Genomic DNA, 17,528 nt, shown 5'->3' on the forward strand with positions numbered 1-17,528 from the left:
CTTCAGATTGTCGTCATTACATAGCAGTCCACTTACCTCGTGGCTTGATCGATTATGAGTTTAGGAGGGGACCCTGTGCACCATACCTTGGTTCCAGCACATCAGAGTCCACAAGTATCTTGACGCCGTGGGAGAGAGACACGAATATTCACCTGATATCAAGAGCAGTTCGATTGAGAGATGCAATCAATTGGTTCATATCACCTGACAGTAATTTGTCAAGATTGATCTATGCCAATCTAAAATCATTAACGGGAGAAGACTGGAGTCTCACTGTAAGAGAATACAAACGGCCTGGCTCAGCTCTACATAGATTCGCCTCATCTAGGCAGTCAACCGGGGGGTATTCCGCTCAAAGTCCAATGAAGCTGACCTGGATTAATTCTTCTACCAACACCATGGCGAATGAGTCAATCATGATTTCACGTTTCAATCAGCTTTTATATTATCCCAAGCATCAGCAGGGAAATTCATGATGGAAATGGATCTCAAGGATGCTACCATTTTCATATCGGCTGTTTAGGCTGCTTGAGGCCTATAGAGGAGCCCATGTTGGAGACTACCTGTCAGTATGAATTCCCGGATATGCATGAACTGCTAAATAAATGGAAAATAAAAAAATTGGTTTGGAAATTAGAGCCATAGTTTGTGATGCTCCTGCTCGAGCATTTATTACTGGCAGGCCTGGACATACGTCTAGCCATGGTTGCAGCAAAAGTAGGTAGCACGAAAAGTAGATTCTGTATTGACATTTAGCACTGAACGTGGTGAATTGATTACAGATGAAAACTTTAGGCACAGGACATAACCACCATAAAGAATATTTAACTGTTCAGTCCGCTTTAGAAAAACTTGGGGTTCTAATGGTAACTCAAGTCCCTTTAGATTGCATGCACCTTATTGATTTGGGTGTCATGCAAAAATTTTTAAAAAGAATAGTGGAAAATAAAATAGAGCAAGAATATAGGGTTTCCAAACGAAGGAAACAGCTGCGTCCCACAATAGTTTGCTCGAAAACCAAGAACGTTGGATTAATTGCCGCATTGGAAAGCCGAGGAGTTTAGGCAATTTTTGTTATACACTGGTACTGTAGCTCTTAAAGATACAATTAATGACGACCAGTATTACTTATTCCTTTTGCTGCACTGGGCTTACAGGCTACTTCCCTCTCGCTTGCAACGAGAGTCAAACTTAAATAATGCCCAGCATATGTTGGATATATTCGTGAAGAATTTTCCAATTATTTATGGAGAAAGTAGTGTTTCATAAAATGTTCACGGTTTACTTCATGTAAAAGAGACGATTAAGCAAATCGGAGATCCGGTTTCAGGCTCTTCTTACGATTTCGAGAACTATTTACAAACTCTTAAGAGATTTGTCCGAAAGCCGACACAAATATTACAACAAATTTATAGGAAGATTGTTGAGGATAGTGGGATTCGAGTGGACAATGTTCCCGTAAATTTAGAAGGTAGTGTTTTGAAGTTGAAGGGATGTACGCTTAGGAATAAAAGGCCAAATAGTTATTGTTATGTACAAGAACACATCCCGATTGAAGTATATTATTTTGAACAAGATGCAGAAGGTATTTTTATTATAGGTAGGAGAATTTTAGATATTCGTAGCTTTTATAAAGCGCCTGTATCCTCTTTAGCTCTAGGTATTTGCTTAGCAAGTGGGAATATGGCACTCGATTTAAAAAGATTTAAGGTTACTAATATGGTTAGGAAAGCGGTAGCGATGCCATATAAGAACGAAATAGTGCTAGTTCCATATATACATTTTTCGTAGGGTTGTGACGATCTGTCGGTGCTCGGATGGTCAGGAGTCGTCTATGATATTTATTTGATTCCAGCAAAGACTGCTATGCTTAGTTAGTTACCACATCGTTGCCCGCCTCCTATGGCTCTGTCGTCTCCTTACTGCTGATCTTGCTCCGTTCCTGGTAGCTCCTCCTGGAGGTCTTGTCGCCGATCGCCGGCCGAACTGAATGACTTCTAGAAGTCTGGGGTGCGCCTTATATAGCGGTTTGGCGGAGGATAGTGTGCCCGCGTATCCCAACTGATTTAATGCTGTATTAGTGTGGCCGATCTATGTTGGGCCATTGTAACCCTTAGCGCGTGATCTTGGCGCGCGCGCGCATTGTGTTTGAATTTGCCAGTTCCAGTTTTGTTGCTCCGTCCCTATCTCTAGGATGTCGCGATCCGGTAACGCTGTGACACGTTGGCGTGGGGTCGGTGCGATCGGAACTGGCTGCGGTGGCTTCGTTGAGATCTGCGATCTCGACTGCCGTTGGGATGTGACTGCCACCCGGTTGTCGTGGCGTGGGGTCGGCGCGATCGGAGCTGGCTGCGGTGGTTTCGTTGGAACCTGCGATTTTGGCCTCGACTGAGGATGGGGTGTGACTGCCACCCGGTTACCTAGCTGGGCCATCTTGGGGTTCGTGGTTGTCCGCAGCGTGTGCGCCACTCGTTGTCTTCCACTGGCCGTTCTCGCCGTTGTGGTCTCAGCGTGTGGTGTCTGCGTGTCCCCCGGTTGCTCTTGGGAGACCCATTTCGGCCGGCGCTGACTTCTTCCGGGCCCCGCCTGGTATTATTGTTGTCTCCACCAGCTGGGTTTTGCCCGTAGCGGCTTCAATTTTCCGGTGTGTTTGTCGAAACTTTATTACGCTTTCTTGGAATCGCTGCATTTTGCTTGCGTGTGTGCGCGAGTTACGTCGTGGTCGAGGATTCGTGCTTCTTTTATATTGATTGCGAGGAGGGTTTTTGATATTCGAAGTGAGTCGCTTGAAGTTCGGTAACAGAATGAATCCTTATTTACAGAATAATTTCCTCTTAGCCTAGCGTACAATTCTTTTGTTCTGCGAAACCCCTTGCGTTGACGCTTTTCGCCCGGATGCCCCTTCCAGTACTTCGGTTCGATTCTTGGGAATCCTGACTCCGCTGATCCAGTGTGGGTTGATGACTTCGCTGCGGTGTGAGGTGAAGGCATGCTTGTGCCGTCACCGATAACTCCTCCCCCTCAAGACGGAACGGCGGTCAATGACGTGGAGCCGGCAATCAGGATGTAGATGACTGTAAGGTGGGTCGTTGCGTTGTCGTCTGCGATGTCTTCTTCGGTTTTCAGCGTATTCATTTGTAGTTTCCGCAGGCTGAGTGGTTCTCCTGCGGGTATGGTTTTTACCTCCTCGGCTTTGATCAAGTTAATCTGTAGTTTTCCTGTGATTGTGGTGATGGTGTCGGCATATCTCGTTCCATTTGCTACGATAGAGCAGTTGTCGTATCTTACGATAAACGAGCCGTTTACTATTCTTTCCGGTGCGCAGTTTGTTGTTATGTTGAGGTTTACTGCGTTGGTGATGATGAGTATTCCTTCTATTGGGCTGTAGATTTGCTGGTACCTTGCGGTTTCCACCGTGTCGCATGTCGCTGGTTTGTTGTTGAGTAGGTTGTATAGGCAGGGCTGGTTACCGGGGGTGGGGGGGTTTCGCATACAAATTCGGAGTTTACTTTGATACATGGGTCTTGTACAATATTTAATTATTCGTTATTTCTTAGTATGTAGCTGGGTAGGTTTACTATCTGCGTACCGTTGAACGGTATTGCTATAATTCGGTACAATTTATAATTTGTAATTGACAAAATTGGGATCTTAATTTCGAGTGTTAGGGTTTTATTACTGGTGCTAGTATGAAGTGATAATAATTCGTAGACATCGTGTTCTGCTTTGATTTGTATTCCCTGTTTTGTTACAGAGTTCCTGATTTAAACTATTTCGGGATTGGTTAGGATGTATTTGGGGATTATTTTTAATTTTGCGAATAAAAGACTTTCCGCTACGCTAGTCAAATGAGCGTGGAGGAGGTCTAAGTTGATATTTAACCTGTGGATAAGACGGTCTAGCTCTATGTCCCTTTGTCCTGTGTTTACCATAGTTCTTTACAAATTTTATTTTGATTTGAGTTAATGATTTCAGTCATTACCTCCTGTTCTCTTTTAATGTGTGTTGCTATTTCCCTGAATCTAATTATTGTTTCGTTTTTGAATCTATTCGTTCTCTCCTCCTTGTTATTTAGGTTTGTTAGTTGTTTGTTTATTCTGTCTTCGTCGTTGGCGTCCATGGTACCGTTTACTATTTTCACTATTGTCCCTAGACCCTTGATCAAGCCTCTTCTAGTTCTACCGCTATTGGGGTTGGGTAGCAGAGAGGCTAGCCTATGGTTGATGAGGTCAAGTTTCGCGAGTAGTAGGGATTTAAGGCTAGTGGCCTCCGATTTGTTCAGGAGATCCCCTATAAGCTTGTGCAACCCATTGGATGCGCTCTCGTACTCGTTAAGGTGTATTATATGTGGTATCGTTGTGAATGCCGATACCGTTCTGGCCTTTCCTAATTGGACTTTTATTATTGCTTGGTCGTCAATCTGTAATAGACGTCAGTTAAGTGTTTCTAGTTAGTCATTGGTGGTGTAGTATGCGCCGCATAACGAAATCCCAGGGCAAAAGGTTGGTAATAGAAGTTAACCAAAAACCATGACTTAGTGCACAAAAATATTTTAGTGGAAGAATAAAAAACCCATTGGTGGTAAGAAAATAACAAGGAGCCCCAAAATCCAAGTCCAACTAAAGGGAAGGAAGGGGAAAAAATTTAATTTAAGCCGCAGAAATAACTTAATCGGAACCCAAAATGAAGCTATCGCTAGAGGTATTTCAGTGAAGCCCACGGTCGGAAGAGCAAGTATGCTTTCGTTCCTTTCGCGGATTGTTTCCTGATATGTATAAAGGAGAGTAACCAAAAGGCGATCCTTTCCCTAGACCAAGAGATCATTCAGGAGGATTTGAGCGCGAGGAAGATGGAGCTTCCCGAAGGACTAACAAAATGGAAGAACCAGGTACCCCGTTGCTGGGCGGGATGTCGAAGTTGCAAATCACCCTTGACAATTCGTGTTGTTCGTGTAGTGGAGTGAGAACCTAATTGACGGCGCCCGGCGCCGAGATAAAATTTGTCGAAGAATTTGTATTGTTTGTATTGCACTGGCACCGAATAAAGAGCGCAAGCTCATGATAATTATAGTCCGACGACCGTCGATAGATCTTTATCGTTATTTCACTATGAGCACCTATGGGGCGAGTCGATAATGATGGGATTCAAGGGTCGGTTGAATGTAAGGGGAAAGGGAGCAAATCCGGACCACCACGAGGGCCACATCGATGTCTAGGTTAGGCGATTTTATCTCGGCGCCGGGCGCCGTCAATTAGGTTCTCACTCCACTACACGAACAACACGAATTGTCAAGGGTGATTTGCAACTTCGACATCCCGCCCAGCAACGGGGTACCTGGTTCTTCCATTTTGTTAGTCCTTCGGGAAGCTCCATCTTCCTCGCGCTCAAATCCTCCTGAATGATCTCTTGGTCTAGGGAAAGGATCGCCTTTTGGTTACTCTCCTTTATACATATCAGGAAACAATCCGCGAAAGGAACGAAAGCATACTTGCTCTTCCGACCGTGGGCTTCACTGAAATACCTCTAGCGATAGCTTCATTTTGGGTTCCGATTAAGTTATTTCTGCGGCTTAAATTAAATTTTTTCCCCTTCCTTCCCTTTAGTTGGACTTGGATTTTGGGGCTCCTTGTTATTTTCTTACCACCAATGGGTTTTTTATTCTTCCACTAAAATATTTTTGTGCACTAAGTCATGGTTTTTGGTTAACTTCTATTACCAACCTTTTGCCCTGGGATTTCGTTATGCGGCGCATACTACACCACCAATGACTAACTAGAAACACTTAACTGACGTCTATTACAGATTGACGACCAAGCAATAATAAAAGTCCAATTAGGAAAGGCCAGAACGGTATCGGCATTCACAACGATACCACATATAATACACCTTAACGAGTACGAGAGCGCATCCAATGGGTTGCACAAGCTTATAGGGGATCTCCTGAACAAATCGGAGGCCACTAGCCTTAAATCCCTACTACTCGCGAAACTTGACCTCATCAACCATAGGCTAGCCTCTCTGCTACCCAACCCCAATAGCGGTAGAACTAGAAGAGGCTTGATCAAGGGTCTAGGGACAATAGTGAAAATAGTAAACGGTACCATGGACGCCAACGACGAAGACAGAATAAACAAACAACTAACAAACCTAAATAACAAGGAGGAGAGAACGAATAGATTCAAAAACGAAACAATAATTAGATTCAGGGAAATAGCAACACACATTAAAAGAGAACAGGAGGTAATGACTGAAATCATTAACTCAAATCAAAATAAAATTTGTAAAGAACTATGGTAAACACAGGACAAAGGGACATAGAGCTAGACCGTCTTATCCACAGGTTAAATATCAACTTAGACCTCCTCCACGCTCATTTGACTAGCGTAGCGGAAAGTCTTTTATTCGCAAAATTAAAAATAATCCCCAAATACATCCTAACCAATCCCGAAATAGTTTAAATCAGGAACTCTGTAACAAAACAGGGAATACAAATCAAAGCAGAACACGATGTCTACGAATTATTATCACTTCATACTAGCACCAGTAATAAAACCCTAACACTCGAAATTAAGATCCCAATTTTGTCAATTACAAATTATAAATTGTACCGAATTATAGCAATACCGTTCAACGGTACGCAGATAGTAAACCTACCCAGCTACATACTAAGAAATAACGAATAATTAAATATTGTACAAGACCCATGTATCAAAGTAAACTCCGAATTTGTATGCGAAACCCCCCCACCCCCGGTAACCAGCCCTGCCTATACAACCTACTCAACAACAAACCAGCGACATGCGACACGGTGGAAACCGCAAGGTACCAGCAAATCTACAGCCCAATAGAAGGAATACTCATCATCACCAACGCAGTAAACCTCAACATAACAACAAACTGCGCACCGGAAAGAATAGTAAACGGCTCGTTTATCGTAAGATACGACAACTGCTCTATCGTAGCAAATGGAACGAGATATGCCGACACCATCACCACAATCACAGGAAAACTACAGATTAACTTGATCAAAGCCGAGGAGGTAAAAACCATACCCGCAGGAGAACCACTCAGCCTGCGGAAACTACAAATGAATACGCTGAAAACCGAAGAAGACATCGCAGACGACAACGCAACGACCCACCTTACAGTCATCTACATCCTGATTGCCGGCTCCACGTCATTGACCGCCGTTCCGTCTTGAGGGGGGAGGAGTTATCGGTGACGGCACAAGCATGCCTTCACCTCACACCGCAGCGAAGTCATCAACCCACACTGGATCAGCGGAGTCAGGATTCCCAAGAATCGAACCGAAGTACTGGAAGGGGCATCCGGGCGAAAAGCGTCAACGCAAGGGGTTTCGCAGAACAAAAGAATTGTACGCTAGGCTAAGAGGAAATTATTCTGTAAATAAGGATTCATTCTGTTACCGAACTTCAAGCGACTCACTTCGAATATCAAAAACCCTCCTCGCAATCAATATAAAAGAAGCACGAATCCTCGACCACGACGTAACTCGCGCACACACGCAAGCAAAATGCAGCGATTCCAAGAAAGCGTAATAAAGTTTCGACAAACACACCGGAAAATTGAAGCCGCTACGGGCAAAACCCAGCTGGTGGAGACAACAATAATACCAGGCGGGGCCCGGAAGAAGTCAGCGCCGGCCGAAATGGGTCTCCCAAGAGCAACCGGGGGACACGCAGACACCACACGCTGAGACCACAACGGCGAGAACGGCCAGTGGAAGACAACGAGTGGCGCACACGCTGCGGACAACCACGAACCCCAAGATGGCCCAGCTAGGTAACCGGGTGGCAGTCACACCCCATCCTCAGTCGAGGCCAAAATCGCAGGTTCCAACGAAACCACCGCAGCCAGCTCCGATCGCGCCGACCCCACGCCACGACAACCGGGTGGCAGTCACATCCCAACGGCAGTCGAGATCGCAGATCTCAACGAAGCCACCGCAGCCAGTTCCGATCGCACCGACCCCACGCCAACGTGTCACAGCGTTACCGGATCGCGACATCCTAGAGATAGGGACGGAGCAACAAAACTGGAACTGGCAAATTCAAACACAATGCGCGCGCGCGCCAAGATCACGCGCTAAGGGTTACAATGGCCCAACATAGATCGGCCACACTAATACAGCATTAAATCAGTTGGGATACGCGGGCACACTATCCTCCGCCAAACCGCTATATAAGGCGCACCCCAGACTTCTAGAAGTCATTCAGTTCGGCCGGCGATCGGCGACAAGACCTCCAGGAGGAGCTACCAGGAACGGAGCAAGATCAGCAGTAAGGAGACGACAGAGCCATAGGAGGCGGGCAACGATGTGGTAACTAACTAAGCATAGCAGTCTTTGCTGGAATCAAATAAATATCATAGACGACTCCTGACCATCCGAGCACCGACAGATCGTCACAACCCTACGAAAAATGTATATATGGAACTAGCACTATTTCGTTCTTATATGGCATCGCTACCGCTTTCCTAACCATATTAGTAACCTTAAATCTTTTTAAATCGAGTGCCATATTCCCACTTGCTAAGCAAATACCTAGAGCTAAAGAGGATACAGGCGCTTTATAAAAGCTACGAATATCTAAAATTCTCCTACCTATAATAAAAATACCTTCTGCATCTTGTTCAAAATAATCTACTTCAATCGGGATGTGTTCTTGTACATAACAATAACTATTTGGCCTTTTATTCCTAAGCGTACATCCCTTCAACTTCAAAACACTACCTTCTAAATTTACGGGATCATTGTCCACTCGAATCCCACTATCCTCAACAATCTTCCTATAAATTTGTTGTAATATTTGTGTCGGCTTTCGGACAAATCTCTTAAGAGTTTGTAAATAGTTCTCGAAATCGTAAGAAGAGCCTGAAACCGGATCTCCGATTTGCTTAATCGTCTCTTTTACATGAAGTAAACCGTGAACATTTTATGAAACACTACTTTCTCCATAAATAATTGGAAAATTCTTCACGAATATATCCAACATATGCTGGGCATTATTTAAGTTTGACTCTCGTTGCAAGCGAGAGGGAAGTAGCCTGTAAGCCCAGTGCAGCAAAAGGAATAAGTAATACTGGTCGTCATTAATTGTATCTTTAAGAGCTACAATACCAGTGTATAACAAAAATTGCCTAAACTCCTCGGCTTTCCAATGCGGCAATTAATCCAACGTTCTTGGTTTTCGAGCAAACTATAGTGGGACGCAGCTGTTTCCTTCGTTTGGAAACCCTATATTCTTGCTCTATTTTATTTTCCACTATTATTTTTAAAAATTTTTGCATGACACCCAAATCAATAAGGTGCATGCAATCTAAAGGGACTTGAGTTACCATTAGAACCCCAAGTTTTTCTAAAGCGGACTGAACAGTTAAATATTCTTTATGGTGGTTATGTCCTGTGCCTAAAGTTTTCATCTGTAATCAATTCACCACGTTCAGTGCTAAATGTCAATACAGAATCTACTTTTCGTGCTACCTGGGTACATTTGCTGCAACCATGGCTAGACGTATGTCCAGGCCTGCCAGTAATAAATGCTCGAGCAGGAGCATCACAAACTATGGCTCTAATTTCCAAACCAATTTTTTTATTTTCCATTTATTTAGCAGTTCATGCATATCCGGGAATTCATACTGACAGGTAGTCTCCAACATGGGCTCCTCTATAGGCCTCAAGCAGCCTAAACAGCCGATATGAAAATGGTAGCATCCTTGAGATCCATTTCCATCATGAATTTCCCTGCTGATGCTTGGGATAATATAAAAGCTGATTGAAACGTGAAATCATGATTGACTCATTCGCCATGGTGTTGGTAGAAGAATTAATCCAGGTCAGCTTCATTGGACTTTGAGCGGAATACCCCCCGGTTGACTGCCTAGATGAGGCGAATCTATGTAGAGCTGAGCCAGGCCGTTTGTATTCTCTTACAGTGAGACTCCAGTCTTCTCCCGTTAATGATTTTAGATTGGCATAGATCAATCTTGACAAATTACTGTCAGGTGATATGAACCAATTGATTGCATCTCTCAATCGAACTGCTCTTGATATCAGGTGAATATTCGTGTCTCTCTCCCACGGCGTCAAGATACTTGTGGACTCTGATGTGCTGGAACCAAGGTATGGTGCACAGGGTCCCCTCCTAAACTCATAATCGATCAAGCCACGAGGTAAGTGGACTGCTATGTAATGACGACAATCTGAAGGAGTTTCACATCCTTTACATCTAAGAGATGGCTTGATTCCTTGAGAAAGCAATTCCAGAGGATGTGGTATAGTGGCACCCACCACATCGGATCCCCAAGACCGGACTCTAAGCATGTCAGCTTGGGTACTCGAGCAACTCCACATTGCTCCGTAAGTGTGATATGGCACTTTACTACCCAACACTTTAAATGAGATCAACTCTGATTTGATTATCAGAGAGTTGGTCTTTTTTGAGAACTTGGTCTTGAATTGGTTTCGAATGGTTCTCGAATTCTGGAATAATCCCATTAAATTTTGGGCTATTCCTGAGAAGGTGCAAGCTCTAAATTCTCTGATGAACCGTGGGAATCTAGGCTTGATTGACTCCAATAATGTCCAAAGGTGAGATTCTGATTGATGAACATAATCCAGGACCCCGTATATCACATCATTCTTTATATTATCTCGGTTTAAAATCAGTGCTTTTTTAATCTCCTCTTTAATCATAGTCTAAGCACTTATTCCTCGTGGTATATTCAGAGACTGGGGGTCTTCAGCAAGTTTGGATATATGAGCAGACTCATATTGAACGATTTTAGGGTTTCCCGCCTGTATGCATATATCTCTCAGCTCCCTATCGTCGGTATTATCATGAACAACTTTCCAGAATACTAATCCCTCAGTTATGGGGTCCGGAAATGAACGGGTTAGGAATCTAGTTAAGGAGGTCCCGCTTACTCCACCCAAGGAAGGATCCAGGTATAATGAGAGTATCTTGAAACTACGATCTTTTTTCCAATCTGTTCCGACCAGCGCTATACTTGGTGACTTTTGAAGTAGAAATTGTTAAACCATTTTTAATCATTTCGGAAGTTTCGGACATCAATTTAGATAAAAACTCTTTAAAATTAAAAGGCTTATTATATGCCATAAAAACCAATTGTCAATACGGGGCGGCCATGGATATTATTTATTCTTAGAAGAATGGGCCATAACTGCCCTAGAACTCTTAAAAAGTGAAAGTCCGTCAATGTTTATATCAATGATCAGTACGTCCGGCAATTGGGGAAACACTGATAGTTTATTTAATTGTTTTGCTAAACCGATATGTAAATAAGAGCCGCCTTCTACTTTACTTATATCAAGTTTATCAAAACAATTAAATTTATAAAAGGGCTACATTTTCAACTTATGAGCATTTAAAATCTCAATAACTTCTCTCTGGCACATCCTCGTGTTGGCTTATGCTTTAAATACCAATTTTTTAACTGTGTATTTAAGTCAGAGCTATCACGAACATGTGCATCTCAAAGATTCCCTGCTACTTCACCATACCCTCGCTTTCAATTTGATTGGGCTTTTCTAGAGCACATCGCCTAATAATTGTTTCCCTTTCCTTAGCTGCTAATTTATTAATATATAATATTTAGAGCCAACCATTTTCTTCCTTTGCTAATTTTAATGAGGACAAAAGAATTACTTTATTTTTGCGTATTTAATTGAGTGTTTTTTATTTATTTATTATTTTTATATTATTTAATTTATTATTAGCTTTATAATAAAATAATCATAGAAAATAATAATTACCACCGAAGAAGTCCATAGCAAAAAGCAACTAAAAAATTGAGTCACATAAAAATATTGTTTTAAAAATGTCGCGTTCAAAACCATATTTTAGCTAAATTGCTATATTTCCTTAAGCGCAATATTTTTATTCGGCGCAATTTTAATAAGACTTTATTTTTCGCACGATTTTTTGCAACAAATATTTATATTTTGAGTGGCATTTTGTTGTGGATTTTTTCGCGCGATTAATCAAAATTAAAAATTGTATGCTACTCTATTTATACCCGTTACTCGTAGAGTAAAAGGGTATACTAGATTCGTTGAAAAGTATGTAACAGGCAGAAGGAAGCGTTTCCGACCATATAAAGTATATATATTCTTGATCAGGATCAATAGCCGAGTCGATCTGGCCATGTCCGTCTGTCCGTCCGTCTGTCCGTCCGTATGAACGTCGAGATCTCAGGAACTACAAAAGGTAGAAAGTTGAGATTAAGAATACTGACTCCTGAGACATAGACGCAGCGCAAGTTTGTCGATTCATGTTGCCACGCCCCCTCTAACGCCCACAAACCGCGCAAAACTGCCACGCCCACACTTTTGAAAAATGTTCTGATATTTTTTCATTTTTGTATTAGTCTTATAAATTTCTAACGATTTGCTGAACAACTTTTTGCCACGCCCACTCTAACGCCCACAAACCGCCCAAAGCTGCTACGCCCACACTTTTGAAAAATGTTTTCATATTTTTTCATTTTTGTATTAGTCTTCTAAATTTCTATCGATTTGCCAAAAAACATTTTGCCACGCCCACTCTAGCGCCCACAAACCGCCAAAAACTGTCAGTGCTGAAGACTCCTTCGCACTTTCACTAGCTGAGTAACGGGTATCAGATAGTCGGGGAACTCGACTATAGCGTTCTCTCTTGTTTTATATTGTATGCCAAAATAAAAATTGGCTTACACTATAAATATAGAGGCGCATGAAAACTTTTCTTTAAAAAAATAGCGCGGCCCATTTTTAACTTTAATTTCGACTTGGGCGTGGTATAATTTATAAATAAAATAAAATTAACATCACAATTGCATTCCATTGTTTTTTTTTCTGTGGACATTCTTAAATTTTCTTTTAGCACTTCACATTTCTTGCGCTTAACATATTATGTACAAATATGTATTTTAAAGACTTTTCGCAAAGTCATGCCGTTTGGAATGCAATTAGCTACGCTAATTTATCAACACGAAACCCTTTAAATTCCGACTTTATATATTTAACGTTGAAAATGTTTCAAGCAAAAACCACTTGTCACTATTTACAATTTAATACAAATTCAAAAGAAAAGGGGGACGGTAAACGAAACCGAAAATTCTGACAGGTGCGTGCCAGGGTATTTCCGACCAGAATGATCCCGTGTAATTAGAATTACAGAGACAAATAATTAAAAACGGACACATTTGCGTTGCCTATAGCGACAGTTTAATTTCTTACAAAACTTAAAATCCTTAAATCAACAAATATAAATTATATATACACTTAAAACTATATAGAAATCGCACCAATTATTAGAACGGTATTCAGTAGGCTATAAGGGTTGGACAAGTGTGGTAAATATAATTTAAATTTAAGTTAGTATTTTCTTGACAGTGTGTGGACTGGTAACATTAACATATGTTCTCTTTGCTTACATTTTCTAATTGTGTAAATACTTACAAAAGTTTTTAAATTTGAGTTTAAAATTGATTTTTCTTTCTCTTTACAGGTACCCCGCCAGAAGGACGGAAGCATCAAGTCGCTCGAATCCTGTGGAGTCATCGTCGGTGGAAAATAAAGATGTATGGCCCAGTTTGTTGCGGCCGCAGGGTGCGCGCCACTTGCAAATTTGAATCGGGCCGGCTTGCAGGTAAGTAAGTTCATGGTGGATTGCGTAGGATGGTAACATTATCATCTGTTTGCTTTGTTTACATTTTCAAATTGCCAAATGTTTACAAAGTCTTTAAATTTAAATTTAATATTGCTTTTTATTTCTCTTTACAGGTACCCCCGCCAGAAGGACGGAAGCACCAAGTCACTGGAGACCTCAGGAGTCATTGCCGGTGGAGAATTGGGGATGTTTGGCCCAATTTGTTGCAGTCGCAGGGTGCGCGCAACTTGCAACATTTGAGTTGGACCAGCGTTGCAGGTGAGTAATTCGTGGTGGATATTTTAACGCAGCTGTCATATGTGGTACTTCCTACCACCACAGCGGCCGTTATTTTGAGTTTGCAATTTTCTTCTAAATTTCAGACACTCCGCCAGTTGTCAACATTGAGGTTCCGATGTGGATCCCGCGCAGCCGTTATTGCGGTCATTTTAGAGTTGCTGGCAACGTTTGGCGGTGGAGTCTGCCTGAATTTGGGCAGGAAACTCATCGCTTTAAGTGGATTCGTTACGCTCTACGTCTGCCAATAAGCTGCCAACCCGTTCTCTGGTTTTTTCTCCAGTTGTCAGGAGGGTCCAGTACGCTGTCAGTTCCCGCGCCGCCGTCTCGTTGCAAGGTCCGAAAAGTTGCTGCATCTCAGCTAGTGTCCTTCAGAAATCGGCAGGGAGGTCATCATTGATTTGAAGTCGTCAGAATTGCCGCTTTCTTAGGTCATCTCGCCAGGAATAGAGGAGCATCTTATAATCGCCGGGCCAAAATGCTTTGCCGTAGGCCGCCGCTCGAGAAAGTCCATGGAATTGGATGTAGAAAATTGTATTAGATAAGTGTGCCTATGTGTTTAATTTTTTTTGCTTTTGTGTGATTGGCATTTGTCTTTTCTTTTACTGGTCCAGTTGTCCGGGATTTTTCAATTTGGAAATCAAGGGATGAGAGGCTAATAAAAATGTGCAAATTCGTGTAGTTAGACAACAGGCATTTTGACGAGCCTCGGACCCTAGTTATTTGTTTGTATTGGCAGAGAGGGGCGTTGTCGTTTGTATTAATTTCCATTTGTTTTTCTGGTTTGTAATTTATTAACAATTGCTCTATTTTTTACAGGAGAGCTGCCGAGTTGGATTTGGAAATAGCATGGGCTGGATATGCAGTGCTGTGGATTGGACGCAATAGTTGTCACTGGAAGTCATTGAGGGGAAAAAGACGAATTTGGAGTGCGCGAATTTTTTCACTTCCGACATCAGCAGCGCCACGCAAATGGTCCACTGTGACGAGGGTAGACTGTGGCATGGAGACGCCATTAATTCTCGTCAGTTTGCTGCGACAGTTGCGTTGCCGTTGCTGATTTTGGGAATCGCTAGGGTTACGCATGTAAAATGAATTCGTCTATTTAAAGGTAAGTTTTATATTATTTCTTGTTTCTAGTAGTCAGTTGCGTAGTTTTATGCTTTAACTAATTTATTATTCTTTTTCAGGGGTTTCGTCAGTGTAACCTTGCTGCGGGAAAAAGTCAAATTCGAGGGTCACGATTTCGACCTTTTGCCGGGTCAGCAGCGCCGCGCCTAAGGTCAAGAAAGTCGAGGGGGCATCCCCACATGGAAATGGCATCAAAACATGATACATTTTATATGTTTTAAGTGCCAAAATCTCCATTTTGGGTTACGTCGAGTCGGGAAGTAGTAAGTTGCGTAGTTTTATGCTTTTATTAATTTATTATATTCTTTTCAAGGGATGTTGTCAGTATACCGTTGCTACCAGGAAAAAGTCGAATTCAAGAGTCACGATTTTGACCTTTTGCCGGGTCGGCAGCACCACGCCTAGGGTCTATAAAATCGTGGGGGAATCCCAGTATGGAGACGGCATCAAAACATTGTATGTTTATTGTGTTTTAAGTGCCAAAAAGTAAGTTTATCCATTTCGCCAAGTCGGGTTGTCTTTTATCGTCGAGTACGGCTTTTGGAGAGATTGCAGCTGTTGTTTCAGGACATTTCGAAGGATATTCATCATGTTTTTGCCGCGCGTTGAATTCATCTATGCGGGTCCTAGTGGGTGACATCCTTCACGTCCTCTTCGTAGGGATCAGCAGGAATACATCGTCAAGAGGCTTTTCGTCCGGATTGCTTTCTGGTGAGTGGCGTTTTGTATTTTATATAATATTATTTATAGTTATTTCCTTGTTTACAGGTTGTCAAGAGGGAAATTAGGCGAGTTGCTGCCGCTAGGGTATAGTTGCTGCTTCGCTTTTCGTCTGAACATGCCATTTTAGTCTTTTTTCAGTCTTTTAGCAGTCTTATTTTAATTAAAGTTAAATCGACGTTTCCATATCTGGGTCATTTTGTCTTCCTTGTATAATTAAAGCCATTAAAATGTCAATCTTCTTTTCCAAATTGTCAACTCTATTTGCTAGTTTAATGACGGGGTCGTCGGGGTGACTATTTTTCGGAAGAGTGTTGGTATTTTGAGGTGAAGGCGTTGTCTCCTTCATAATCCTTGGCTTCAGATTTGCCATGGCAGCTCTGCTCGTTGTCGGGGGGCTGTCGTCATTTCCCTGTTTGCGGTTCGTTGTTTTTTCTAGATTTTTCTGTTCCTTATGCACATTTTGTTCATTTCGAAGCCTGTTCTGGAATTTTTCCAGATGTCTTTGCGCTGGGTTTCTAGCCATGTTTGGGGCCTTGACCTTGGGATTGATCCTGCCATTTGTGGAGACCTTGTCTGCGTTCCGGCGCCATTTATTTAGGCGTTTTTGTATGGCAGCTTCATGTGAAGAAAAGCGTGGTTGATTTGGTCTACTATCCTTCACATTTTGCCGGAACGGATTCATTGTAGACTTCCTGGCGGCTTCCTTTCGGGCTTCGGCTATTTCGGTACTATATGGTAGTCGGGGGGTCTTGTTGAATGGGAGGGGGGCTGCCGTTCATATTTGTTGGTTTTTACGTCCATTGTTGACCTAATTTTGTGGAAATCTATCCTGTTGACTGCTAGTTTTTGTTTCTTTGCCTTATAGGCAGGGCACCCCTTGTATGCGCTGATGTGGTTTCCGTTGCAGTTAAAACAGGAGGCGGGGGTTGATCTTGGCTTTGTGCATTCGCTAGACCAGTGCTGGCCGGCGCACTTCATGCACCTTGGGGGCTTCATGCATGTATTTCTAGCATGCCTGAACCCCTGGCACCTGAAGCACTGAACCGGCTCCCTCGTCCTATTCTTCCTTTCAACTTCCACCCTTTGCCCGCCTAGCTCTTTTATGGAGAGAATCCGCTGGTGGCTGCCATCCTTGACTTAGACAATTTCTAGTTCGTGCATCCGCATCGGGCCTCCAGTTGCAGGATTGATCATATTCCGTGCAAAGTTGGACTGGAGGCCGAGCTTCTGCAACTCACTAGTTATCCATGTGCAAGGGGTGGAAGGGTGTAAATGGCGAATAACTACTCTGAAGCCGCTTTCAGATTTAATCTGGTTGGAAAAGAAGGGGGTGTCACTCTTTGCTAGGATTTCTTTTTGATTGATTTCTGATTGGCGCCGAGGCGCTGCATGCAGGGGCTTCATCACAGGGGGTTGGGTGGCGGGGGGCTTTGATTTCCTCTACAATACTTTGGGCCACCTTGCTTTTGAAGATGGGGGTATTCAGGGGGGGAAAGATGCTTGGGGTAGCAAAAACGGAGGGCACGCATGCCCTTTTATTTGGCGTGTAGTTGTGTAGTTTGAGCTGTCCATATCCACATTTGGTCGCTTGCCCGGGGTTTTCGTTAGTGGTGCTGGATCGGAGGGTGCCACAAATCCTAATCCAGATCCAGTTACCACTTCCGAGAAACTCATTGGCTGCACGCCCTTGCTTTTAGGGGGTGAGTT

The 17,528-nt window shown here is 42.8% G+C and overlaps 1 long non-coding RNA gene across 1 annotated transcript; it reads left to right on the forward strand.

Annotated features, from left to right (window-relative positions):
• The first annotated feature begins 13,533 nt into the window (after positions 1-13,533).
• On the forward strand, positions 13,534-14,302 carry LOC122624313. Its single transcript, XR_006326460.1, has 3 exons — positions 13,534-13,670; positions 13,805-13,949; positions 14,054-14,302. It is a non-coding gene; the product is annotated as an uncharacterized LOC122624313 (long non-coding RNA).
• The last annotated feature ends 3,226 nt before the right edge of the window (positions 14,303-17,528 follow it).

Source organism: Drosophila teissieri, chromosome X, assembly GCF_016746235.2.
Source record: "Drosophila teissieri strain GT53w chromosome X, Prin_Dtei_1.1, whole genome shotgun sequence".
NCBI lineage: Eukaryota > Metazoa > Arthropoda > Insecta > Diptera > Drosophilidae > Drosophila > Drosophila teissieri.